Source organism: Bos indicus, chromosome 5 (genome assembly GCF_029378745.1).
Source record: "Bos indicus isolate NIAB-ARS_2022 breed Sahiwal x Tharparkar chromosome 5, NIAB-ARS_B.indTharparkar_mat_pri_1.0, whole genome shotgun sequence".
NCBI classification, from domain to species: Eukaryota; Metazoa; Chordata; class Mammalia; order Artiodactyla; family Bovidae; genus Bos; species Bos indicus.
In genome coordinates, this window is record NC_091764.1 from 114,269,515 (window position 1) to 114,296,755 (window position 27,241).

Here is a 27,241-nt window from a genome sequence, read left to right on the forward strand (position 1 = left end):
GCATGCCTCTATTTGCATCTAATTCTCATACTTGAATTTCAGAGGATCCAAATTCAATATTTAGGAGAGACTATTTTTAAATGTTTCTGGAAGGTTGTGGGTAAATTTCATCTTTATAAATTCAATCATTACCCCACTTTACTTACGATTTAATGTATTGTTTTAAAGTGTATCTATTCCCAAACCCAGTTACTCCAGGCTGAGAGGCAGCAAGACAGAGCTGTCAGTATTCCTTCCCAGGGGCCATAAAGCTCCCCTAGAGTTCAGGGTTCTCCTTTCACATCCTGAAGAATCCTCTTTTCAAAGAAGAATCATGTACTTCAGTCAATTTCTTTAAATTAATTATGATGTTATTAAGTTTGGATTTCTCATCTAGCAGAAAATCATATAATGAGGTTTTCTTATAACATTATCAATTGAGTAAGACCTAGTTTAGGGGAGAGGAAGAAAAACTATAAAATAGAGAACTCTTTGTTTTTAAGAAAAATCTCTCAGAGGGAATAATGTCAACACTGTGCTGGAGGTAATGCATTGCGCACCTATGCCAAATGGTACTCAGGGAAATTGTTGAATAAAAACTGAGTATTTGAAAATAGACTCATCAGAGGAAAAAAGCCAGCGCTGGCCAATTTACCTTGAGCCTTTATTTGCTTTATAAAGGAAAGGCCAATGGCCCAGAAATTGGGAGACCTGGGGTCCAGACTCACTCAGCCACCAACATGCCAAGTGACCTTGAACAAGTCAGCAGGGCATTTCATCTCTTGGTCTTAATTCCTTGTTTAAAAAAATAAAGGGGCCTGACTGTGACAACTTCAAGAGCTATTACAACTCTAAAGATCATGTTCCCACTTTTTAATTATGCCACCTCCTAAATAATAGAATTATATGGGTGAGCAAAACAGTAGACTAACAATGTATGGGAGGGGAGCTCATTTTTACTACTGGCATAAATCTCAGGCCTCTAAGATATGCTTCATTTTGAAGCTAGGATACTTGTTTATTATTTTCATAAATGCAGCATTAAAATTCACCTAGAATTAGGTAAGATATCACATTATGAAGACAGAAGGGTTTTGAGGAGATATTCTAAGAGCAAGGGTGAAACCTGATTAAGGTCTGAGAGAAATGTATGTTGGGTGGGGGAGGATTCTAGAAAATAGGAAATACGCAATCCTGAAAGTATTAGAAATACATACCTCACACTAGGAATGACCTAACAAGAAGACATGCTTCTCTGCGCGGCACAGACTGCACTAACGTGGCACTGTTTGGAGAATAGAGTACACCACCTTTCTAATGTTCACAGCAACAGGTAACCCAATAAATACATTCACTTAGTGATGAATCACTTAGGTACCAGGAATTAAAAAAAAAAAATCTTCTAACTAGAATTTCAGTACTGCATAAACAAAGGAAAGAGAGAGGGGGTCAATTCATTTTAATTCCAGAATATGACTTCCAAGATAAGAAACAAATATGTATGTAAAGCTGCTCAGCTACTGAAACCATAAAACTTTTACATTTTACTATCCAATAAAAATGAAAACAAAGTGTCCAGTGATAGCAATGGATAGGGACAAGGGCATAGGGTCCAGCTGAGAAGAAAATTAAGAACTAATGAGGAGAAAGATGGAGGAGGGGCCTTGGAGCAAGCCACAAGCTGATGGGATTCTGGAAAAGACAGTCATGAAACAGCAATTATAGTCAACTGGAAAAGCTAATTTGTTCATTTTCTCTCACACATCCCAGTTACATGTTTGCAGATTAGATTTGGCTGTTAAGAAAGGAAATGGCAGCATGTGATAAACATAATGCCTGACAGTAGGGGGGAAAAAACCAACGGTTTATTAACAGCTAACTCAAGTAATTCATTCAGCTACTCAGTAAGAAAAACATATAGCTAGAGGTATGCAAGCTTTCTAAAACATGCAAAAGTTTTTAATTTACTCTTTAATTATTATTTATTATTTAATCTATTTTGAAATGAAGCATGCACATATGTTCTAAAACCAGAGTAGAAATTATAAAGCATAGACCTTCATTTAGTTTCGGTCAAAATGTATTCATCAAGAAAATCAAACATTTACTCTGACATTTTCTCAAAGTGTTTTGGATAGAACACTCCACACTCTTCAGCTGATATTGAACTGCGTAAGCATTTCCATTAAGAAGCTCTAAACAAGGTGTGCTTAAAAGGTAAGAGTTCTGGTACATCAATCACTCAGAAAAAAAAAAAAGATCAATGAAAATTTTACTTTCAAAAGGTCTCTCTTAAAGGAAAAGCAGGTTCTAAATAGCACACTCACGTTTTCTTGTCAAAGGCAGGAGCTTCAACTGCATAACTTTGCAGATCCGCTTCCGTACCTGCCTCCTCCCGACCCTGCTGGTATGTCTGACCTCGGCTCCCAGCAGAATTCTCCCAGCACATTTCATCATTTCCTGTTGGCTGCTGACTCCTTGCAGCCGTGATAAGGCCATTCCCCTTCAATGCTGCATTCACCCTACAGGCACCAGGTTCCCAGACCGGTGCTGTGAGCCTGCTAGCACCATCACAGTAGAGCTTCCTTTTTTTTTTTTTTTTTCAGAAAGTAGACAGAAATCTCGGTATTCATGGAAAATCAGAGAGACGGAGAACAAAAGTCATATCACCCCCTCCTCAAATCAACTTGCATATGAACTAACTTATACTGTATGTGATCATCTTGGAATCTCTTCCTGTACTCAGGATCCTTCCACTTACAAGGGCAAAAAGACCCACTCTGTATCTCAGGAGCCATGAGTTAACGTGACAGGGATTTATGCGCATGGCATAATCTTCCATTTCCCCTACATGTAGAACGCCACTTCTCTCTGCGCCTCCACACGTTACAGCACAGCAGTGTGACAGGGGGCCATGCAGGGAAACCCGGCGCAGGCTCAGGCTGCACACAGGCAGGGGCCCCGACCTCAGCAGCACGGCTGCCTCCCAGGAACCAGGGCACTCAGACATGCAAGTGTAATCCCCTAGAAGTCAACATCAAACACAAAGCACCTTACTTCCGAGAGTTTGACAAAGAACTGAAAGTGAAGGAAGAAAAGAAAAATATAACTTGAGGTGACAAGGAAGAAGTTCTGTCTCATTTAAAAATGTATGTGCCCACAAGAACATCCTGTATAATTCTTGTGAGATAAAGAGGCGGCACGACTCTACCGAGTGACAGGGCAGAGGGGAAAGGAAGAGGTCACCAGGAACACTCTGAGCAACACTCTGATTTTTAAGCTGTTATGGGTATGATGACTTGTGAAAATCCATTGGTATACACACTTATAATTTGTGCACTTTTATGTGTACATATATATTTATACCTGAATAAAAAGTGTTTTAAAAAACCTATGCAACAACATCAAAAATATAAACACTACAGGAAAGAGAAGATTCAAAGTAATCTGTAAAAAGAGACAAAAACAAATCCTTCAAGGGCTCAGTGTCCCTAAAATATTTTCTCAGAAAATATGTAATTGACCAAAGAATATACAAGGGAAAATTATGCTAAGTGGATATACATTACTACCCATTTTCATTCAAAAATGTTAAGTTAAAAACAGACATCTAAGTCTGACCTTAGAACAGAATTGGTTAAAAATCTCTTCCCAAAATCTCATGTTTAGAAAGTCCTTAATGGAAAAACACCAATAAAGCAAAGACAATATCAACAATAGCCTCAATTATTTGACATATGATAATAATTCACACCACTCAGAAAACTACACCACCTTCCCCTCACCCTCCCCACACAACAACAACAAAAGAGAAGCACTGACTTAAAAAATTCAGTCGAAAAGTTGACAGTTATGTGACATCTCGTTTACTGATGTAAATATTCCATTTCTCCGAAGTCAACCCAACCCAGATTTCACTGTGCTCTGCAGCCGGCTGAGTTAGGTCAGTTACACCCTTACAAAGGTATGTGGCACCAGAGTAGCACCCTCTGGTCTGCGGGGAGGCTGGCCACTTCATCACGGGGTTTGCTGGGGGTCAGGCAGCATCAGGAACTGAGGGTTTAATGCCCTTCATGTCCAGTGACGGACATGAAGGCTGGACAACGCTGAGCAAGACGAAAAATGTTTCTAGAAATGATTTCAGCATACTTGACCATACCAAGATAGGCTTTCTAAAACTAATGGCAGTTGTTTCAGAGCATGTGCAGCTAAGTTTAGGCAGCATAAAACCCTGGTCACCAAAGCCCTTTTTTGGGGATATTTTCTTCCACTAAGAAGCAGTAAACACTTGAGTTTCAGCAAAGCAAGCCGACTGTGTACCTTGCCTTGCTATCAAGTAGCATGACAGAATTCTCTTCTTTGTCCCAGAGCCCCATGTAGCACTCTTGGCTAGAGGGGCAATCATAGCAAAATTTAAAAGCCTCATCCTCTTTATTTTTGTAAATCCAACAAACACTGGCTGCTCAATAAGCATTTATACAGTGCTTACTTTATGTGTAATCATGAAAATAGCCCTATGAGGGTAACTGTTGTTGTCGCTGTTCAGTCGCCCAGTCGTATCCGACTCTCTGTGACCCCATGGACTACAGCGTGCCAGACTTCCCTGTCCTTCACCATCTCCCAGAGTTTACTGAAATTCATGTCCATTGAATCAGTGATGCCATCCAACCATCTCATCCTCTGTCGCCCTTTTCTCCTTCTGCCTCATTTTCCTCCATTTTCCAGGTGGGATAACTGAGGCACAGAGAGCTTATGCTACATACCCTGTGCCCTGGAGCTGACACATGGCAGAGCAGGAATGAACCCCAGGGGTCAGCCTCCAGAGTCCATTTGTCACCCACTACACACACCGCCTCTCCATCTCGGCTTCCCCAGAGGATCAGAACTGGGTCCTGGCTACAGCTGCTGCTTAGTGCAAAGTTTATAGGAACCGAGTAAGAACACTGACAGCAGCAGGACTATGAGGTAATGAGACCAGCTCTGCAGTGTGGCCAGGGCACTCTCTCCCTCCTCACAGCTCCGGCCACCCCACACCAGCGGCTTCCTTGCAGGAGGGAAGCTCTCCCAGTCCTCTGGCAGCTCCCCCATCCTGGGGCAGGGTGCAGCTCTTTGAACTGGTGCTGGGACAGAAACACTGCTCCAGGAAAACCCACTGCTAACCTCCAGCACATGGTACCTAAACTGGTATTTCCAGTTCCAATCTCATTTGTCACCAGACTTAAAACCATTGGGCATTCATTCAACAAACATTAGCGCCAGGCACAGTGCTTAGGGCCTCGGGGCCCCATAACTGAAAAGCCGAGGTCCCTGCCCTGCATTGCTCACAGTGTATGGGCAGGACAGAAGTATAAATAACTAAAATGGCATGAGCTGATAAATGCTGGAACCAGCGTGCCTCAAGGGCTAAGGGATCAGTGTGAAGGGAGCAGCAACCCAGTGGGAAGGCTTCATGAAACAGGGAACATAAGTGGGTTATCCAAGAGCTTATCTTCAACCTACTCAAACCATGTGGATTAAAGCAGAAAAAAATTCAGAAGCAGAAAGTCCAGCAAATTAGCTGACCTCTGCCATTGTGAACAACGACATCAGCAGGGGGATTCAAGTGAACAGTCATTAACTGAGCACAGCTCACAGACATCAGGACATCTGACCATGCTACCTCTTCCACCTGATACCCCTGCTATATGACTGTCACATGCTGAAAATGGCTGCACCTGCCAAGCTCTTTTAAAAGACTCCATAACATAGGTACCTCTGCTGCTGCTGCTAAGTCGCTTCAGTCGTGTCCAACTCTGTGCGACCCCATAGATGGCAGCCCACCAGGCTCCCCCGTCTCTGGGATTCTCCAGGCAAGAACACTGGAGTGGGTTGCCATTGCCTTCTCCATAGGTACCCCTAGTCCCTTTTTATCAGAGAAAGCAATGGCACCCCACTCCAGTACTCTTACCTGGAAAATCCCATGGACAGAGGAGCCTGGTAGGCTGCAGTCCATGGGGTCGCTAAGAGTTGGACATGACTGAGCGACTTCACTTTCACTTTTCACTTTCATGCATTGGAGAAGGAAATGACAACCCACTCCAGTGTTCTTGCCTGGAGAATCCCAGGGACGGGGGAGCCTGGTGGGCTGCCGTCTATGGGGTCGCACAGAGTCCGACTCAACTGAAGCGACTTAGCAGCAGCAGCAGTCCCTTTTTATGGCAAGGAAACCACCACAGAGATGTTAATCAACTTGCCCAGGGCCACCCAGCTAACAACAGCCAGATGGGGATTCAAACTCAGGTTCACCTGACACTTTGAAGTCCATCCCCTTCCAACCACACTCATACACACACCCCTACCCCACCCCATGGAACTAGGGCTGTGAAGAAAACTAGGATATTTAGCAACAGGTCACGTCATATGCCAAAAGAATAAAATTTCTGTGATGTCAGTTTCCCCCCACTCATCAACTGGTCTGTCCTGGCTCTAATACCACACTTTGAAAAATGGTATCCGAGACATAATTCGGATACCATACCATTCAGCCATTTAAAGCATACAACTCAGTGGGTTTCAGTATATTCACAGGTATGGCTACAATCACCTGTGGCTTAGGACAGTTTCATCACCTCAAAGAGAAACCCCATACCCTTCAGCCATCACCCCTCTCCCTGCCACCCCCCACCCCCGCATGGTGCTTTCTCCTGAGGCCTAAGTGCCCACTGCCTCTCACAAGGTGACTCTTAACAAGGTTACAGGCACAGTAATTGGGTTGTTAATAGAGCAGTGCAAATACAATTCTGTGCTTCATTCCTCCCAACTGGGTTAAAGCTAACAGCTAAGCCAGGACAGAGCACCACAGCAGCTAGACAACTCCCAGGCCGAGGCAGTGGTGAGAGGTGTTGGGGGTCGGGGTGGGGGTGGTGCCTGGCGGCCACACACCACATGGGCTTCCCAGCTCATGTGTCTCTGAACTTGGCCTTGGCCGAGTGCCAGCAGGGATGGCGGAAGTCATGCAGAAGACCTAGAGCAGTCTTGCTGGTCACAAGACCTTAAACTACTAGGAATGCCCATCCCCCTATCTCTAGAAAGACAAGTACCAAGATCACACTGGCTGCCACAAGCTGAAGGTAACCAGAAAAGCATTCTGAGAAGCCCAACACATAGACTAGCAAGACTCAAGGCTCTGAGTGTGAAAAGGTGACACTCCCCCTCCCCCCGCCCCCCTCCCCCACACAGAACTCCGTTTGTCTTCTGGCTCTTCCTCTCAGCCTTCCTCCAGTGCTGGGGAAAGCTGGGAGGAGGGGGGATTACAGACAGCCTATGCATGTACCCCTCCGGAGCCCTGATTTCTGTGCTGCACTTCTCCATACAGGACATCAGGACCCGACGGTGCGCAGCACCATCAACACTCAGTGGAAAACTCCTTGGCATTTAAAAGGCAAGAGCCATCAACAGATGCAGTGTGAATGAATCACAAAAATACCACGGTGAGCAGGAAACCAGATGCGAAAGGTACATACTGCGTGTCTCATATGAAACTGTAAACCAGGCAAACTCACCTAGGGTGACAGATCAGAGTGTGCCTGGGACTGGGGACTGGGGTGCTGCCTGCACAGGGGCCTCCCTGAAGTGTTGGAAATGTCCTATGTCCTGATAAGGACAGTGGTCGCACAGGTATAGCCATCTGTCACAACCTCTAAGTGAGGGCATGCAGCTGTATGTAAAATAGTATCTCCGTAAAGAGAAAAGGCAGAGGGAAGAATAAGGAAGGGAGAAGACAGGACAGGAGAGGAGGAAGAAAGAGAGGAGGGACGGAGCCCGCTGCGCCACTTGGAAAGCACAAGTTCCTCCTGCTCCCAGCATCGGCACCAGCTGTGCAACGGCGACTGGCATTCGCCAGGGATTGGATGGCAAGGTCCTCTGGTGCAGAGGCTAAATAAAGTAAGTTCTGTGTAATGGCAACACTCAGTGTATTTTATCAGGTCTCAATCCTTAGGATAACTGATCCTCTAACACACACAAATGACTCTGAGGAGCCCGAATGGTCCACTTTCTAACCAGGTTAGCTCGGTTCTCTCTGTCATCACTGCAGTAAAAATGTGATCACACCAGTCAGCAACTCAGGAACAGCAGCACTGTGACAGGTGTCAATGGCTGTTTGACAGTCAGTAAACAAGTAAAATCTAATACGATAATTACAGGTATTCAGTTTTCTCTTTTTTTCAAATGATAAGTAAATCTTAAATTCTATAACTCTACCATGCTCATAAATAGGTTATGTAAAAACAGTCCAATCTTTTTTGTTGTCTTTTTTGGTTTGGTTTGATTTGGTTGGTTTGGTTGGGGAGAGGGTAGTGGCTATGTTCAAATCCTACTCGTCAGCCTTTCATATTGTTCGTGAACTAAGATGTAAATAGAGCCTTTACTCTTTACTCTTCTCACCTATGTACATAAAAAGGAATAAACCAATCAAAATTTCTAATGTTCTCTATCAAACAAGGTGCCAGGACAAGCTGAACTAAGTATCAGTTCTATCTTTGGTGAAGTAAAAAAAAAATTAAAACCTTTTATGTAAGCTTCTTTGCTTCTCTGGCACTTAACCAAAGGTTTTAAAAAAGGAAAAGAAAGAAAGGGAAAACAAGAAAGAAAATATGAAGCCGGACTAATTAAAGCAGACAGCCCAATTAAGAAAAACTTCAAAGCACCAATGTGATAGGGAAAAGCATGCAAATATCTTTCCTTATGCATTTTATAAAATGCCGTGAAAAGCAACACCTGGGCCTCTAACACACCATCTCGGTGGCTAAGCTGTCACGCGGCTTCCCCCACTGCCCCCGAGTCCCAGGAATGCCTTGAGCCTTCTTTGGGCAACTACCCAAAGAAGATGGTCTGAATTCAAGAGAGGCAACAAAGTTTGTGGCGAGTTTGGGGGTATTTTCAGAAATGGAGTTAGAGACACTGTGTTAAGGTTTTATTGGAGGCTTATTGGTGTGATTTTACCACTTGCTCATTTATATGGACCCCCTCTCTGCTACAGTCTTGGAGTCACAAGCTAAATAATTCATCACACTTTTCCTTAAGCTGCTTAGAGGGCAGCACGGTAGACAGACAAGCTCCCAGAACCACACAGTGTGACAAGTGGCCCGTGCCGTTGGGCCTCCAACCTAAGGCGTGAAGCAGGGGAGGCTGGGAGGAGGTGCTGGAAGACTCCCCAGGAGAAGGGACCCTGAGCCAAGTCAGGTAAGCAAGAGCTGGCTCACTCTGCACCTCTGGCTATGGCTTCCTCTTCCCCAGGGGAGTGCACAGGGCACTGGAGGACAGCTCCCAACTTCACTGACCAGCACCTTTCATCAAGGGTATGTGAACTAAAATATAGCCTGTCATATCAGTAAACAAAGGGTGTTGCAGCCATCAAGCCACCATATTACAACCACCAGATAGCAAGCCCAGAAGAAACTCAGGAAAGAAACAAGATGCCCGCCATCTACAGTCAGCTGCCTCAGCCAATCCTGACCTTACTAAATCCTCTGTGAAACAAGGTGGGGTATAAATACGTAAATAAATGAAGTCGCGATCCTAAGCACTCCGGAATGCTATCATTGCCTTCTCCTCTGTCCTTCCCCATTGTGGACCTGCGTTAGGGATCAGATCACGGGAAAGATGGAAAAGACCAAGAACTCCATGGGCCAAAAACCAAGAAACATCTGAATGCCTGTTCAAGATTTTCAATACTATACTTCAATTTGGCACATAATAAGAAGACATTAAGTGTTTAATAAATGAATGAATCTAAACCTTGTGGGCATTATTGAGTGTTATGTAAATTCAGTTTAAAAGACATGGTCTCTAACCTCTAAAACTTCCATTCTCAGTCTGAAATATGATTTTAAATATAATACAAATTACAAACTCAAAAATGTGTCTTGTTTTACAATTTTATGTTTTTATTCTACTTCTACCATTTACAATCGAAGCTACTATACTAAAGAGTCTTTTAATACCACGTGCCCAGTCATACTCTGGCATGTGTGAAGACACAGACCAGGTAACATTAGAGGCTGGTCCCCTAGAGGGCCCTCCCTAGGCTTCTGCATGGGAAAAACAGCACTGAGTGGGGTCAGGCAACAGAGAGGGGCAGAGGTGAGCAGATGCAGACCTTGGCAAGTCTGTAAGCTTCCTGTTCCTCTACCTGTAATATGAAGACAGCCTCAGTAACCACCTCAGGGCTTGGGAAGATTGAGGGGATAAGGTATACCTATGTGTTTAGCAATGGTAGCCATGGAGACCACCTCCTGATCTGGAAGCTCCAGAGGATCTAAGTCAGGGAAGGGTCAAGGGGGCCTCTCCAAGGGGTAGGGCTGAAACAAAAGAGGTGCATATTCAGGGAGCAGCAGCACAGGGTTGACCCCCAGGAAATTCAGACAGCAGGCAATCAGTAAATCAGTGACCTGGGAAATCAGTGAATCAATGCCACAACAATCCAGATGGAAACAAATTCACAATGACCACAAGGAACAAGGTATGGATACGGACAGGCTGGTTCAGAAGGTCTCATGAAAGAAGATAAAGTGAGGGGACCTTGCCAAGAGGCCGACGGGGCTGAGTACCTGAGAGTGTCCAGCCCAGCATGGCTTAAGGACACGCTGCAGGCAACCTGGCAGGAGCCACAGGGAGAAAACAAGCTGCTCAGTCTGGCAGCGGTCACTCTGCACTTGGGTTGTTGTATAGCAGAAACCAACACATCATCGTAGAGCAACAAACTGTAATGGGAGGAAAATTGCTTTCCAATGTTGGCTTCTGCCATACAACACAAATCGGCCATAATTACACATACATCACCTCCCTCAGGAGCCTCCCTCCCCTCCCCCTATCCTACCTCTCTAGGTCATCACAGAGTGCCAGGCTGGGCTCCCCTGAGGAAGAACCAAACGTATTTAAGACGAGTAACAAACCTGAACAACTCTGGCAACAACCAACATCACAACGTCTACACTGTCAAAACAACCTGGGATTCATTATATCTGTAGACTGGAAATGCTTTTCTCTTTATTTTTTTATGGAAAATGTTAAACATATAAAAAAGAGATTAGAACAACGACCCCTAGTTTCAACAATTATCAGACACATGGTCAACCTTTTAGTTCATCTGTGATCATGAAAAGTGTTAAAGGCTCACAGAAGCATGCAACTCAAATATGTCTTCACACGACCTGGTAGGTCCACAGCACGCGTCCCCATGCAGAAAGGGGCACAAAGCAAGCAGAGCAGGGGTCTTAGGCTGAAAGAACTAGCGACCCAGTGGGGAGGCAGAGCCACATAAAGTGAAAGTCTCAGCTGCTCAGCCGTGTCAGACTCTCTGAGACCCCATGGACCGTGGAATTCTCCAGACAAGAATACTGAAGTGGGTTGCCATTTCCTTCTCCAGGGGGTCATCCCAACCCAGGGATCGAACCTGGGTCTCCTACATTGCAGGCAGATTCTTTACCGTCTGAGCCACCAGGGAAGCCCAGAGCCACATAAAACATGTGTCAAATCAAGGAATAAGAATACTAAGCCTGCAAGGTGAACCTCTGCAATGACATGCCATGCTGATATCACCATACCCCAAGAGGATGCAAAGAGGACAGCACTTCACCTCAGCACATTCTTCCCCCAAACTCATAAGCTGGTCTAACAATGTGAAAAATGCCAGGCAGACCCAAAGTGAGGACCCTTGCACACCAGGTGATCGCTGGCAACATGCTGCTGGACATGGAGCCTTGCCTGTGATCGTGAACTGCTGAGAGCCAGAAGAGACCTCCTCATGGCGAGGGTGCCCTGCCTGCTCTCCACACTCCACCCAGAGCCATGCTGGTCAGGCATCGACCCAGTCTCCTTAAGCTGTTCCCAGCTCCCCCAAGTCCTCTCCCTGCCAGCCCCCGCTCACAGCACCTCTCTTCATTCACGCAGCAATCTCTGAGGGGCTGCAGGTTACCACTAAGCTGAAAGCAATAGGAGGAGGAGGTACTACACACTACTATATAATAGTCCATTTAAAAAAACAGCAGTTTATATGTTTCTAGAGAAGGGCTGAACTGCCTTCAGAACTGAGCACCAGGAGACCTGAAGCTGCCACACTCAACGAGGGGGTGCTGGGAGCAGCAGAGCAGTATTCTACCTCTGGTCGTTCTGACCAGGAGACCATGCTTGGAACAACCAAGCCTGCGAGAGCTCATTGATGCTTTTAGACAGCTCTGTGTGTGCTTCTTTATAACAGCATGGTCCTACATTTGAAACGGGACGCAGTTCCAGAAACAAAAGCACAGACCTGGATTTTCAAACTATGAACAGTACGTGGGGGTTTCGTGCATTCTGAGCCAGATTTAAGATGACTTTTGTGGCTGCGGGCAATGCCAAAGCAAGCACCTGTGGTAGAGCAGCCGGACGCCTGCCTTCATACAGGAGCAAACATGTCGTGTGCTTGTATGTCAGCCCAAAGAACAATCTACGTGACAGACTCCTGTCCAAAATGCCCTGCAACAAAATCACTGAAAGACAGAGAGACCCAGCACTGATGTTTTTAAAACAAGCTTTAAAAAAGACGACAATCTAAAATGGTTGTGCTTGTTCTCAGTAACAACCATTTGAAAACGGATCGGACCCGCATGTTTCCCATCGATGAGGCAGTCAATCCGTCCTGAGCAACTTCATTCCTTCTGCTTACCCCCGTCCCTGAAGAGCATCTTACAACATCCTGGGCAAAACCTCCCCAGTGCTCTGAAGTGCACAACTGGGAGCTGCACGGAGCGCCGCTGCCCTCGCCCGCCCTCCACGGAGGCTCCACCCTTTAATGGCACATTAAGAAAAAGTCTGCATAGGCTTTCCCCATTTCTTTCTTTAACGCTTTCTTAAACTAGAAACTTTCCAAATATACCTTTAACTTTACACATCTGTCAGTTCTGCAGGGCGCGAGGGCAAGCTCTCGGGCCACATGCCTGGGCTCCAGCAGGTCTGACAGGCCCCACACCAGTGCCAGGCACAGCCCCCTTCCCAGTAGGGTGGGTGCTCCCCTCTTCGAGCTGCTGCGGAACCAGGCTGTTGTACTCCATCCAATCTGAGGGCTGTGCCTGTCCCCCCATCCTTCCCCAACCTGCCTCAGAGCCCTTGTTTCCTTGGCACCGAGAACAGCGCTTAGCACCTAGGGGCACAGCACCTATCAAAAGAAGGGGAGAAAAATCCATGAGAGAAATGGCAGCCTGGCCCTTGGGCACATGCAGCTCAGGTGTGAATGCCAAGCCTCCACTTGCAGCCGAGAACAAACCCCAACTCACCACCTGCCAGCCATGGCATCACGAGCTCATTTCACTCCGCGTCAGTCTGCTCGACTGCAGGAAAGAAGGTCAGCACTCCCGCCTCTCTTCTCCCCACCCCACATGACACAAGGCGGCCTCCAGAGCAAGCGTGCCGGCTCTGCAGACCCTGACCTCTGTGGAGGCTGTGCCAAAGCCCGGCACGATGGTCAGGGAGGATTAGCAAGTCCACTGGCGAGCGCTGTGTATGAGCTAGGTCACACCACATCCACCGGGCCTGTTACAAAGGTGCTGTTTTGGTCACGCTCTGACTGTCTCACAGGTGCGAACCTGAGTGAGATGGACTTACACACTCTCTCAAGCCCAATGCCAATGCTCAATTATTAACATTTATTAAGCTCCCACCATATGCCCACCGCAAAGTTAAGTGCTTTCAGGGATACAGAGATCCTTTCCATCAAAGTCCTCTTTCTTGTGATTTACTCATCAGGAAGACAGAACTAAAATAATTCTATTTAAAAGCAGAACAGAGGAAGGGAGGGTTGCCTATTCTTGTGCTGTATTAACCAGGTATGGACTAGAAACAGACCCACAGGTTGGGGGGAGAAAGGAGGGGAGAGTTCTCATTTAGTGGGGACAGAGATTCAGCTTGGAAAGATAAAAAAACCCTGGAGATAGATGCATGGATGGATGATGGTGGTGGCTGCACAACAATGTGGATGTACTTAATGCCACAAAATTATATATTAAAATACTCAAAATGGTGAATTTTATGTTACGCATATTTTACAAACAGAAAAACAGTTTTAATTTACAAAAAGGCACAGTCACACAAATTTCTTGATTCCCTAGGTGACAGAGGCAGAGTCCCAGGGTGTAGAAGGGCAATTCAGTAGTGATGCTGACTCAATCGAACATCCACTCAGAAGAAAAGAAAACTAGATTTTTACCTCACACCAAACCCCAAAATCAGTTACAAATCAACTCCAGAAAGACTAAGGGTTAAACATGAAAAGCAAAAACTTAAAACTGTTAAAAGAAAATACAGAATATCTTTATAACTTCCAAGCAGGAAAGGGTTTCTTTTTCAAAGTCCTTAAAAATACCAACCATGTTTAAAAACAAACAAACAAAAAAAATAGTGTCAACTACATTGGAAATTTATATGTTTAACAAAAGACAACATATGAAAGTAAAAAGACGTGCCCAAACTAGGAGACGATTCCGTACCTCATAGAACCAATAAACTGATTGGTATTTGCAGAATGTATAGAGCTTCCCTGATAGCTCAGTTTGGTAAAGAATCTGTCTGCAGTGAGGGAGATCTGGGTTTGATCCCTGGGTTGGGTTGTAGAATGTGTAAACCATACAAATCAATAAGAAAACTACAGACAATCCAAGAGAAAAATGGGAAAAGACCTAATCATGTCACCAATAGAACCCATGAACTGCTAATAGAAAGTGAAGTCGCTCAGTCACGTCCAACTCTTTGTGACCCCATGGGCTGTAGCCTGCCAGGCTCCTTCATCCATGGGATTCTCCAGGCAAGAATACTGGAGTGGTTTGCCATTTCCTTCTTCAGGGAATCTTCCCGAACCCTTCACTGCAGGCAGACTCTTCACCATCTGAGCCACCAGGGAAGCCCAAATTGCTAATATCCACGTGGAAACAGGCTCATCCCCCTAGTAAGTAGGTTAAGTTCCAGCCAGAATGAGATAACATTTGACATCCTCTGTGTGGGTATGATTATGAAGTGTGACAATTAGCCCAACTGGGCTAGGATGTGGGCAACGGGAACTCCTGGGCCAGGTTGGAGTGGAAACTGGCACACTGCTTGGAGAAGGCATTTCTGCATGCTGAGCACACTCACCCCAGAAGCAACAAGTCTACTCCTATATAAACCTTAGAGAAACTGAGTCCACAAAGAGACCTTTACAAAAAAGGTTCATAAGCAGAGTACTCCTACGGGTCAAAGAAAAAAGAAAAAGAAGCAACCCAATACCTGCTGAGAGGAGGATGACAAATCGTCTCCTATGCATGTGATGGTTAAGTTTGCATGTCATGAAACGCATGGATATTTCATCAAACATTATTCTGGGTGTTTCTGCAAGGGTGTTTTCAGTTAAAATTAACGTTTTAATTAGTAAAGTAGATTGCCCTCCATAATGCTGGTGAGTACCAATCCAATCACTTGAAGGCCTGGATAGAACCAAAAAGCCAACCCTCCCCCAAGTAAGAGGGAATTCTCCACCTGCCAGCCTTCTGTCTTCATCTGCACCATCACCTCCCTCGGGTCCCTTGGGCTGCCAGCCTTTGCAGGGAACAAGAACTGCACTATCAGCTCTCCTGGCCCGAGCTTGCCCACCTGCGATGCAGATGTGGGCTCGCCAGTCTCCATAATCACGGAAGCCAATTCCTCAACATGAATCTCTTTCTGTACATACAGAGATCCTATTGATTCTGTTTCTCTGGAGAACCCTAATACGATACACACAACAGAATACTCTTCAGGAGTAAAAATGAAATTTTCAGATTACTTGATTCCCTTTTGATAAAGCTCATAAACAAGAACTGAATATATTATTTATAGATACATATACTTTTTTTTTTTTTTAACTGTGGTGTTGGAGAAGACTCTTGAGAGTCCCTTGGACTGCAAGGAGATCCAATCAGTCCATCCTAAAGGAAATCAGTCCTGAGTATTCATTGGAAGGACTGGTGCTGAAGCTGAAACTCCAATACTTTGGCCACCTGATGGGAAGAACTGAGTCATTGGGAAAGACCCTGATGCTGGGAAAGATTGAAGGCAGAAGGAGAAGGGGACGACAGAGGATGAGATGGTTGGATGGCATCACCAACTTGATGGACATGAGCTTGAGCAAGCTCTGGGAGTTGGTGATGGACAGGGTGGCCTGGCGTGCTGCAGTCCATGGGGTCACAAAGAGTCGGACACGACCGAGTGACTGAACTGACTAACTGATATATGTGTTTAAGTGTTCTCTTTTTAAAAGAGCAAGAGAATGATCAAATATCCTGGAATACCTTTGCCCTTGGCAGGAAGCTCCAAATAAGAGCCTCCCTGTGGAACACAATGGTTTCAATCTGGGAGACTGATTTCAAGGTTTTTATAATTACGTTTCAGAACTTACATACCCATCACCCACTGTTTACATGAATTTTAAGTCATCTAATAAAACTTTCCTAAACTAGAAGTGGGCTTCCCTCGTGGCTCAGCTGGTAAAGAATCTGAAGAAAAGTGTCATAAGAAAGACAAGGAATAAAAAAAAAAAGTACCCCAAGGATCAGTATAAATATTGTCACACTTGGGAAAGGAGAGAGGGCACACACAGAGGTGTGACGATTTTTACTCCCATGCCAGAATATAATTTAGGAAAAGAACTTCCACCTGCTTCATGTTGACAATAAATGACATACCCAGAGACCAATTTTCCTTTCCTAAACAAGTCTCCTCTGTTATATATATATATATATTTAAATTATTAACCTTAATATAACTTGGATATACACAAGTGCACTCATGCAATGATATAGTCATCTAAGTTTAAATAACAATACTTAAAGCTTTAAAACTCCAGCTCTTAAAACAACTTTATCAAGTATAAAAAAAAAAAAAAAGAAAGAAAGAAAGACAAGGAATAAAACACAAAGAAAGTGAAAGTGAAGTCACTCGGTCATGTCCGACTCTTTGAGACCCCATGGGCTACAGCTTACCAGGCTCCTCTGTCCATGGGATTTTATAGGCAATAGTCCTGGAGTGGATTGCCATTTCCTTCTCCAGGGGATCTTCCCAACCCAGGGATCGAACCCCGGGTCTCCCGCATTGTAGACAGACGCTTTACCAAATGCCAGGTTAAGATCAGACCAATGCTGAGACTCACCCCTCCCACCAAGGCTTTCCGAGCCAATCAGGAGGGTTGGCTAATCTGACCAAAGCCCTCCAGGGTTCAGATCATTCAGGCCTTCCCTCCCTCTCTTATTTTTAGCACACTGGTCCACTTATTTATTGAGTGCAGAAAAGGACGGGGAAGTTTAAGAATTATGACTGGGCTAATTCCTTGCAGAGAGAAGCCACCTGGCAGGCTCACCCATCTGGTGCTGACCTTCAGTGTCCTAGATGTGACACTTGGTTCCCAGGGTTCCTACCATTACAACTGCTCCCCTGGCCATTTTGAAGTGGCTTATTACTTTTACAATCCTCTTCCCCACTCGACCTCAGGAATTTATTCCTGGCTCCTATAGAGTGAAACCAGAAGCCACACCCATGGTGCAATGGGAAACGCCGGCCTTAGGGACAGGTGGTCACATGCTGTAGACAGAGAGGAAGAGAAACACAGGGCCAGCTCAGGCTGGACTGACACTGCTCCTGCAGCCCCTCTCCCCACGAGCCTGTCAAGTCCACAGCATCATCTGGGGATTCACAGACATGGGGGCCTCCTTGTCACACCTGGAGCTTAATGAACTGGCCACTTAACTTGCTGGCTGCTGGGTTCTGGTAAGTATTTCTGCACTCCTTCTATGACCACTTAGATTTTTATAAGGATTTTATAATATGCTTTTCAAGCATCTGCTGATATAGTCAACATAAGTTTTCTTTTTGCATAGTGAATTGCAATCCATGACATTAATTGAGCACTTACTATGTACCAAGCCCTGCTTTAACCACTTTGCATGTATCATTCCATCCAGTCCTGATATCAATTATGTGTGATGGCATTCTTGTCCTGCTAATTTTACAGATGAGGAAACTGAAGCTCAGGGAGGTTAAACAATCTGGCCAGAGTCAGAGTGAGTACATGGCAGGGCTAGGATATACCCTGGGCAAGAACTTCCTCCAGCCACCAAAATTCTTCATGTGATGCCCCTTGTACTTCTGGAATATACCTTGCTTGGTCATAGAGAATTAGTCTTTTAGTACAATACTATGTTCAAGTTACTTTTTATTTAGAAATATATTTAGAAATGTTGTAGATACATATATAAACATATATATGCACACATACAGAGGATAGGTCTATAGTTTTCTGTAGATCATGGATGGAAGAGGAAACCTAAACACTATAAAGATTTAGACATATTTTGTTGTTGTTTAGTCACTAAGTTGTGTCCAACTCTTCTGCAACTCCATGGATAGTGGCACACCAGGATCCTCTGTCCATAGGATTCTCCAGACAAGAACACTAGAGTGGACTGCCATTTCCTTCCCTAGGGCATCTTCCCAGATCAAGGATTGAACCTGCATCTCCTATACTGGCAGGCAGATTCTTTTCCACTGAGCCACCTGGGAAGCCCTAGACATATTTGACTACACAAAAATCTTTAAATTTTATGGAAAAAGACAGCCAAACAAAGGAAAAAGAAATTACAGACACAATAGCAAGGGGGGCTGTTGTATCTGTAATACAAACAACAAAGGATTTACAGCCCAATATACAAAAAGCTCCTAAAAACTGAAAAGAAAAACAGTTCAATGCAAGGTTGGGGGAGGGAACACAGATATAGAATTCACAGAAGAAATACTGATGGCCAACAAACATGTCAAAACTATGGTTTTTCCAGTAGTCATGTATGGATGTAACAGTTGGACTATAAAGAAAGCTGAGCACCAAAGAATGATGCTTTTGAACCGTGGTGTTGGAAAAGATTCTTGAGAGTCCCTTGGACTGCAAGGAGATCCAACCAGTCCATTCTCAAGGAAATCAGTCCTGAATATTCACTGGAAGGACTGATGTTGAAGCTGAAACTCCAATACTTTGGCCACCTGATGCAAAGAACTGACTCATTGGAAAAGACCCTGATGCTGGCAAAGATTGAAGGCTGGAGAAGGGGATGACAGAGGATGAGATGGTTGGATGGCATCACCGACTCGATAGACATGAGTTTGGGTAAACTCCAGGAGTTGGTGGTGGACAGGGAGGCCTGGCATGCTGCAGTCCTAAGAGTCGGTCGACTTTGGGGTAGACTCTTTGGGGTCACAAAGAGTCTGACACGAACAAGCAACTGAACTGAACTGAAGCTCAACTTCACTAGTACTTAGGAAAGTATAAATTAAAATAACAGTGGGAGCAGCATTCGCTTTCACTATCAGGTTGGGAACTAAGATTCCGCAATCGGCTCAATGCAGCCAAATAAATAACAATAGGATATGATTTTTACCCATCAGATTAGCAAAAAAAAAAAACAAAAAAAAAAACAACCATCTAGTGCTGGTGGAAATGCCCAGGAAAGGGTGTCCTTATACACTGCTGGTGAGAAAGTATGTCCTACAGAAAGGCTGAAGCAACTTAATCTGGCCTAACTTCCAGAAACTACTGACCTGGAGAGATACCCAGAGCACAGCGTTCATTGCTTCACTCAACAATGAACACCTGCCACACGCAGAGCACTTCGTTAGATTTTTGTTCTCAGAGTTTAAAATCAGGAGCATGAAAGCCAAAGGGAAGTGAAAACAGCAAGTTGCTGAGTGATGCCCACAGCCTTCTTCCTTTTACTAAAATACACACTAGTGTGTGTGAGAGCCTGGGGGAAGCTGTGGAGGCCCCGCAACACTGCAGGGGTCAATGCTGGTTCATCTCAGAGAGTTGGGGCGGGAGGTCTATTACCATCTTTCTGTATATACATCTTTTTTTTGTTTCTCTTGGCATGAATGTATGGTAACAAATGCAATAACCTGTAACTCTGAGAAATCTAATAAAGAATATTGCAAACAGCTGTGGCTGCACACCACAAAGAGGAGCACAAGGTCCACACCATGCTGGAGAAGAGCCACGGGCCTGCCCTCTGCCCGGCTGGCTGACACAGCTGGGCTCCTTGCCCCTAGACGATGCCACTTCTCCTCACTTGAGCTCATCCACCCCCGCAGGACAGAACTCAGGACAGCTGCTCTGCTCACCGGGACAGTAAGTTGCAGGCAGCCATCTGGCAGCATTTCTTGGATTTATGAGAACCACCTATTTCTTGAGTTCCTATGGAGGATGTGTTGTTCTTAAGCCTCTAGAAGCTCAGGTGGACTCATTTGAGATAATACAGAAGTGCATTTGCCACCGGGCTGCCTCCTGGTCCTTGGTTAATGTGTTATCCATTTCATGGGCACTCCACAAAGCGTTTCCAAACAGGCTTTTCCTTGCCCAGCACCCATTCCTTCTCCTCTGGTGATGGCATTGTAACTGGGCTTGCAGAACCCCCCCACCCCTTGGAAACAGCCGTCCCTCCCCTGACTCCTCTGCAGGGACTCAGTGAGTCTGTGAGGCCGCCTAGCCCACCATCTCCCAAGGCAGCACTTTATGAGCTCAGGTTAGCTTAGGGCTGTAGGGCTGGGGCCGGCACGCTGTTTCCCAATGGAAAGGATGCTGTCCCTCTTGGCCGACCCCTACAACAGGGGCATTATGACACTCTGTCACTTAAGAGAAATAGCAAGTGATTCTACAAAGGATAGACGCAGAAATCTCAAAAACACTTCAGATGTTCTCACCACTGCCCAAGGCCCAGTGATAGTCACATCTGTTTATACCTCTATTTACAGAAAAGTATTCAACTGAAGACAGAAAGAAACGGCCCAGGTCAAATACTGCTTCTCCGCGAATTTTCTGATCCCTTCCTGCTGGGAGTACCCACTCTCTCTGAAGTCATGTGCCACTTTCTAGCTTGTGCTACAGATTCTGAAGTACAGAAACTTCCCCCATGAGGCTGGAGGCTTCCTGAGATCAGAATCCCTGTCTAATTTACTAAAAGACTTCCCTGGCGCTGTGGCCACATGGGGCAAACAGAACTATATGTTGCCCCGAGTGTTAAACAAGTGTTTGTCCCCAAACACATTCATGCCAATGGTACACATAAATGCATATGTACTTATAAATATTGAGTTGGCCAAAGAGTTTGTTTGGGTTTTCTGTAACATCTTACCCAACATATATGGAAATGTATAGTGAATGCATGTGTATTATATATATATATCAGTTCAGTTTAGTCACTCAGTCATATCCGACTCTTTGTGAGCCCATGGACTGCACCACGCCAGGCCTGTCTATCACCAACTCCCGGAGTTTACTCAAACTCACGTCCATCAAGTCGGTGATGCCATCCAACCATCTCATCCTCTGTTGTCCCCTTCTCCTCCTGCCTTCAATCTTTCCCAGCATCAGGGTCTTTTCAAATATAATATAATATATATATAGTTTTGTCAAGAAAATGCACTGGTCATAACAAACACCCTCTTCCAACAACACAAGAGAAGACTCTATACATGGACATCACCAGATGGTCAACACCGAAATCAGATTGATTATATTCTTTGCAGCCAAAGATGGAGAAGCTCTATACAGTCAGCAAAAACAAGACCAGGAGCTGACTGTGGCTCAGACCATGGACTCCTTATTGCCAAATTCAGACTTAAATTGAAGAAAGTAGGGAAAACCACTAGACCATTGAGGTATGACCTAAATCAAATCCCTTATGATTATACAGTGGAAGTGAGAAATAGATTTAAGGGCCTAGATCTGATAGATGGAGTGCCTGATGAACTATGGAATGAGGTTTGTGACATTGTACAGGAGACAGGGATCAAGACCATTCCTATAGAAAAGAAATGAAAAAAAAGCAAAATAGCTGTCTGGGGAGGCCTTAAAAATAGCTGTGAAGAGAAGAGAAGCAAAAAGCAAAGGAGAAAAGGAAAGATATAAACATCTAAATGCAGAGTTCCAAAAAATAGCAAGAAGAGATAAGAAAGCCTTTTTCAGCGATCAATGCAAAGAAATAGAGGAAAACAACAGAATGGGAAAGACTAGGGATCTCTTCAAGAAAATCAGAGATACCAAAGGAACATTTCATGCAAAGATGAGCTCGATAAAGGACAGAAATGGTATGGACCTATCAGAAGCAGAAGATATTAAGAAGAGATGGCAAGAATACACAGAACTGTACAAAAAAGATATTCACGACCCAGATAATCACGATGGTGTGATCACTGACCTAGAGCCAGACATCCTAGAATGTGAAGTCAAGTGGGCCTTAGAAAGCATCACTACGAACAAAGCTAGTGGAGGTGATGGAATTCCAGCTGAGCTATTCCAAATCCTGGAAGATGATGCTGTGAAAGTGCTGCATTCAATATGCCAGCAAATTTGGAAAACTCAGCAGTGGCTACAGGACTGGAAAAGGTCCGTTTTCATTCCAATCCCAAAGAAAGGCAATGCCAAAGAATGCTCAAACTACCACACAATTGCACTCATCTCACACGCTAGTAAAGTAATGCTCAAAATTCTCCAAGCCAGGCTTCAGCAATACATGAACCGTGAACTTCCTGATGTTCAAGCTGGTTTTAGAAAAGGCAGAGGAACCAGAGATCAAATTGCCAACATCCGCTGGATCATGGAAAAAGCAAGAGAGTTCCAGAAAAACATCTATTTCTGCTTTATTGACTATGCCAAAGCCTTTGACTGTGTGGATCACAATCAACTGTGGAAAATTCTGAAAGAGATGGGAATACCAGACCACCTGATCTGCCTCTTGAGAAATCTGTATGCAGGTCAGGAAGCAACAGTTAGAACTGGACATGGAACAACAGACTGGTTCCAAATAGGAAAAGGAGTTCGTCAAGGCTGTATATTGTCACCCTGTTTATTTAACTTATATGCAGAGTACATCATGAGAAACGCTGGACTGGAAGAAACACAAGCTGGAATCAAGATTGCCGGGAGAAATCTCAATAACCTCAGATATGCAGATGACACCACCCTTATGGCAGAAAGTGAAGAGGAACTGAAAAGCCTCTTGATGAAAGTGAACGTGGAGAGTGAAAAAGTTGGCTTAAAGCTCAACATTCAGAAAACGAAGATCATGGCATCCGGTCCCACCACTTCATGGGAAATAGATGGAGAAACAGTGGAAACAGTGTCAGACTTTCTTTTTCTGGGCTCCAAAGTCACTGCAGATGGTGACTGCAGCCATGAAATTAAAAGACGCTTACTCCTTGGAAGGAAACTTATGACCAACCTAGATAGCATATTGAAAAGCAGAGACATTACTTTGCCAACAAAGGTTTGTCTAGTCAAGGCTATGGTTTTTCCTGTGGTCATGTATGGATGTGAGAGTTGGACTGTGAAGAAGGCTGAGCGCCAAAGAATGGATGCTTTTGAACTGTGGTGTTCGAGAAGACTCTTGAGAGTCCCTTGGACTGCAAGGAGATCCAACCAGTCCACTCTGAAGGAGATCAGCCCTGGGATTTCTTTGGAAGGAATGATGCTAAAGCTGAAACTCCAGTACTTTGGCCACCTCATGCGAAGAGTTGACTCCTTGGAAAAGACTCTGATGCTGGGAGGGATTGGGGGCAGGAGGAGAAGGGGACGACAGAGGATGAGATGGCTGGATGGCATCACTGACTCGATGGATGTGAGTCTGAGTGAACTCTGGGAGTTTGTGATGGACAGGGAGGTCTGGTGTGCTGCGATTCATGGGGTCGCAAAGAGTCGGACATGACTAAGTGATGATCTGATCTGATCTCTGATCTGATATATTTTATATATATATATATATATATACACACACACACACACACTCCCATACATTCACAATTAACTATATAATATGAAATAAGTATACAGTTGCTAGCATTTTTAAAAACTTTAAAAACCATAACTAAATTATAGGTGTGTGTTAAGACAGGTAAGACAAGTGTAAAGGATTGTGTGAAAATTTGTAAAATCTAGGATTGAGCAACTCAAGTTGCTTCATGCATCTAAGTTCTGTATCCTTCTCAGGCAAAAACTGAATATCAAACACAAATAACAGGCATGGTTTATGGAAGAAAACAATTGACAATTCAGATCAGAAGATTCAAGGTAAAAGAAAGGGTCAGTGAAAGACTAGCACATGAAATATAATTTTTTAAGTTAGAAATAAAATGCCTAAACTGTGTATGTTTTTAACGATTCTTGCTTTATCTAACTTTTTCAGTGAGCTGACTGCTGGCCAGTCCCAGTCCCATGAGACAAAGGCTAAGTGACCACTGGTCAGGGGTCATGTAAAGTACTGGGGACAGCACTGCCTTGTATAGAATAAATTAGTGTAACACTTGGAGCTATGCACAGGCTATGAGGCACCTCACTTAGCATGGCATTAAAAACGTTCTTCCTTGTCATCAGTGTAAACAGAACAGCTATATACTTTGCTTCAAGGTCGGGCAAATTAATAAAAATACCTAATTCAGAAGTCTCAATTTCCAATCTAAAAGAGAAAGCCCCAGGAAATTCCCTAGCAGCCCAGCGATTTGGACTTGGTGCTTTCACTGCTTGTGGGCCCAGGTTCAATCCCTGGTCGGGAAACCAGGCTCTCACAAGCTGCGCAGTGTGGCCAGAAAGTAAGATGAATAAAAGAGAAAGGTCCAGGCTTTCCTGAAGGTGCTCTGACATTGCTATGTTAACCTAACAGAACCCTGCTCCCCCTGGCACTCACCCACCTCCCCAGACTGAGCTGGAGACAACATGAAACCCATCTGCCAGGGACAGAAGCATGGTGTGAGGACCAGGACTGCTGGTGAGCTATGCCTGACGCGAAGACAGCTCCAAGTGGGAAAACATTCCCTTTATTTGGTGCGTCAGGACATCTGGGGATAACGGGCAAAGCAAACCAGAAGGAAATGGAAATTATATTTGCCTCACTTCACCTGTGCCAAAATTACAAAGCATTGGCCTATCTGCTACAAGATTCACTTAGCCTGGGGAAGCGCTGAACACCCCCCCATTATGGAGAAACAGACAGTGTCCTCCCACCAATTTCATAACGATGGGATCGAGAAGTCAAGCTGTTGTGACTAGCTACACCGAAAGAGGCAAGTGCTTGCCCCCCAAAAGCAGGGGGGTGGGGGAATGGTTGGAAAACAGAAATGGGGCCCATACTTAAATTTTTCTTATTCTAAATTAAACCCTAGAGATGGATATCTATTGGTTTGTTTGTTCTGTTTGATAGCCAAAGGTCAGGAAAGCCAGATGCTTCCTATAAAAAATGATATCAGGAAGTGTGCAGGGATGACGTGACCAGAGACCCTTCCCTGCAGCTGCGTACCTTGCAGGATGGGGTGCTCACCCCGAGAGATTGGCTGGCTCCCCTAGGCTGCTCCTGTTGGGCTCCATACCCTGTTCACTAGAGCCAGCAGACGGGTGTGCTCAGGGGCTCCGTGGTGGTCCCAGCCTCCCACACACCCCTGGCTTCCCTTCCTTCTACACCCAGACCCAGCTCCAGGGCTCAGTAGGGTTACCGGTTACCAACCAGAACCCCCATCCGATCACACACACCACCCCTCAGCGAACCGCCCCGAAGGGCCTGTTGAAACACTTGCTAACAGAGAGAACAGCACCAAGAATAGCGCCCCCTCTCACGCCACGCCCCCCACACACGCCTGCCATCCAGCCTCAGGTGGTGTCAAACCCCGCCTCTCCACCACAGCACATGCTGAAAGAAGGGGTCAAGTCTGGAAAAGACCTTGAAATTTGACAAGTGCTCTCCACCCAGAAATGACTGAGTAAACCCACATTCTCACCGCAGGCTCCACAGCCGTATCTCCACTTGGAGCCATTCACCCGCCTCCAGGCCCACCATGTCCTCCCATGCCAACTGCAGGGTTCCTGTTCATTGTGGGTTCGTAAAGAGCCACTAGACATCTGTCCTCACCCTCACACCACCCACACAAAGGACAGATCAAGGTCATCTTGACTGAGCCTAGAGTCTGGCACACCGCAAAAGCCCAGAATCAGGAAGTTCAAACTTTAATTTCAAAATCCACAATTCCCTTGCTCTACATAGCGTTGGTCAAATAACCCCAAGTTGATTTCCCTTTCCCCAGAGTTAACACAGAAAAAAAACGAGCATCAGACAAGGGAGAAACATGGAAAGGGAGACCAGGAGCTTCACTGGGAGACCTAAAAGAGGGCAATAATAGCTAGCAAAAGAAAACTTGCTCAACGGGAAAGGGAAAGCGATCCAAACTAAACAAAACGATGCTGCTGCCCTAAGCCACAAAGCTCAGCCACAGAAGTGGTCAGCACTTCTGGCAAACATCCCAGCTGTTTAGGAAAGAGCAGTGGCCACCCAACTGGAACATCCACAAGTATAGTCAAGGGCAGGATTCATCTGGTTAAACAAAGTTGAAAAGAATGAAAAGAAAGCCCCTCTCCCCTTTCCAGCCATGCTACCACCAGACCAGCTCCAACCCACCTGAGATCTCACACCCCAACTGCTCGTTCACACCACATGTTCATCAGGGCCTGGCAAGGCCTGGCACTGTTCTGAGAGGACAGAGTAGTAAACAGGTCATGGCCTGGGTGATGGTCTACTAGAGAGGGATGGAGGCCCACGTGGGAACACGTCAGACATACAACAGACAGCAGGACAGGAAGCAAATTTAGACTGAGGAGTAAGGGAAAGCACAGTGAGGAGGCGGCTTTGGTGCTATAACTGGAAGGAAGTGGGAACCACAAGAGCAAAGACCCTAAGAAGGAGCAGTTGCTATTGGATCAAAGATTTGCCTCTCTACATCCAAACCCTTTTCTATCCATTTCAGAAAACTTTCCTGAAACCCAGGTCTGATCTTATTCCACTCTTCTGATTTAAAAACTTCATTGATTCCCAACGCCTATAAAGTCCCTAAATTTCTAATGAATTTTACTGTATGGAAATTATACAGACCTCTACACATAGAGATACAGACATCTCCACTGCCTCCATGAATCTTCCCCTGACTACCATCTGCTGGCTGCATCCACAGCACTGTCCCCTCATACCACCCTGACTGTAGAGTCTACCACTCCCCACACTTGATTAAGAAGACATTTCCCATGGCTGGGGCATGTCCACATCTCTGCCCCACCAACAGACCAGGACAGAGCCATGCATCTCACAGCACTGAGATGGACACAGGATAGACATCACCACTGACGCCCCAGCGCAGAGCTGTGTGTGAGCAGAGACCACATGCTCACATC

General features: G+C 45.1%; 1 protein-coding gene across 4 annotated transcripts in view; it reads right to left on the bottom strand.

The window, feature by feature from the left end:
- Positions 1-27,241, bottom strand: part of PACSIN2 (protein kinase C and casein kinase substrate in neurons 2) — a 115,434-nt gene that overhangs the window by 65,250 nt on the left and 22,943 nt on the right. Inside the window, exon 1 of one of the 4 annotated variants that reach the window (XM_070790532.1) lies at positions 2,307-2,326. The exons of the other annotated variants lie outside the window; for them this stretch is intronic. The gene's annotated coding sequence lies outside the window, so the exon portion shown is untranslated. Of the gene's footprint in view, positions 1-2,306; positions 2,327-27,241 lie in introns of those variants that run through there. 4 annotated transcript variants of the gene reach the window in all.